The sequence below is a fragment of the Oncorhynchus masou genome, unplaced genomic scaffold (assembly GCF_036934945.1).
Source record: "Oncorhynchus masou masou isolate Uvic2021 unplaced genomic scaffold, UVic_Omas_1.1 unplaced_scaffold_1645, whole genome shotgun sequence".
Classification (NCBI taxonomy): domain Eukaryota; kingdom Metazoa; phylum Chordata; class Actinopteri; order Salmoniformes; family Salmonidae; genus Oncorhynchus; species Oncorhynchus masou.
Genome location: NW_027006561.1, coordinates 1,024 through 2,244, shown reverse-complemented (window position 1 = coordinate 2,244; position 1,221 = coordinate 1,024).

Genomic DNA, 1,221 nt, shown 5'->3' with positions numbered 1-1,221 from the left:
GTAGGAACACGGAGACACACCCGGAGATCTGAGAATAACACTCCTAAAAACAACACAGAGGGAATATTTGTTTATTATCGTCGTCATCAATGACTGCTGTGAGATTATCCTACCTTTCCTTCCCTGCTTCCTGTAAATTCACTTAATGAGGGAAGGAGGGAGCGAGAGAGAGGGAGGGAGGAGAGAGAGGGGAAGGAGGGAGGGGAGGGAAAGGAGAGAGGGGAGGAGAGAGGGAGGGAGAGGGAGGGAGGGGAGAGGGAGGAAGGAGGGAGGAGGGGGAGAGGGAGAGAGGGAGGGAGATAGGAGAAGAAGGAGGGGAGGGAGGGGAGAGGGAGGAGGGGGGTAGGGGGAGGGAGGAGGTAAGGAGAGGAGGGAGGGAGGGAGGGGAGGGAAGAGGGAGGGGGAGGGAGGAGGGAAGGAGGGAGGGAAGGAGAGAGGGAGGGAGGGAGGGGGGAGAGGGAGGAGAGGGAGAGAGAGGGGAGGGGAGGGAGGGAGGGAAGGAGAGAGGGAGGGAGGGAGGGAAGAGGAGGGAGGGGAGGAGGGAGGGGGAAGGAGAGGAGAAGAGGGAGAGGAGGAGGGAGGGAGGGGGAGGGAGGGAGAAGGAGGGAAGGGAGAGGGGAGAGGAGGGAGAGGGAGGGAGTGAGAGAGAGGGAGGGAGAGGAGGAGGGGAGGGAGGAGGGAGAGGGAAGGAGAGGAAGGAGGGAGGGAGGGAAGGAGGGAGAGGGAAGGAGGGAGGGAGGGAAGGAGGGAGAGGGAAGGAGGGAGAGAGGGAAGGAGAGGGAAGGAGGGAGGGAGGGAAGGAGGGAGAGAGAGGGAAGGAGGGAGAGGGAGGGAGAGAGAGAGAGATTGATTGACTCAGTCAGCTCTGATGGTAACTCTGGGAGGCACTGGAGTGTGATATAATATGCAGAGGATTAGATTATAGGGCAAAGCTAGTTTATAATGGAAAGTAATTAAATGACTACCCAGACTATCGACATTCCTAACCCACCCCCCTTTACACCACTGCTACTCTCTGTTGCTGTCATCTATGCACTTTAATATCTCTACCTACATGTCCATACTACCTCAACTAACCGGTGCCCCGGCACATTGACTCTGTACCAGTTCCCCCTGTTTATAGTCTCGCTATTGTTATTTTACTGCTGCTCTTTAATTACTTGTTACATTTATTTCTTATTCTTATCTGCATTTTTTAAAACTGCATTGTTGGTTCGGGAC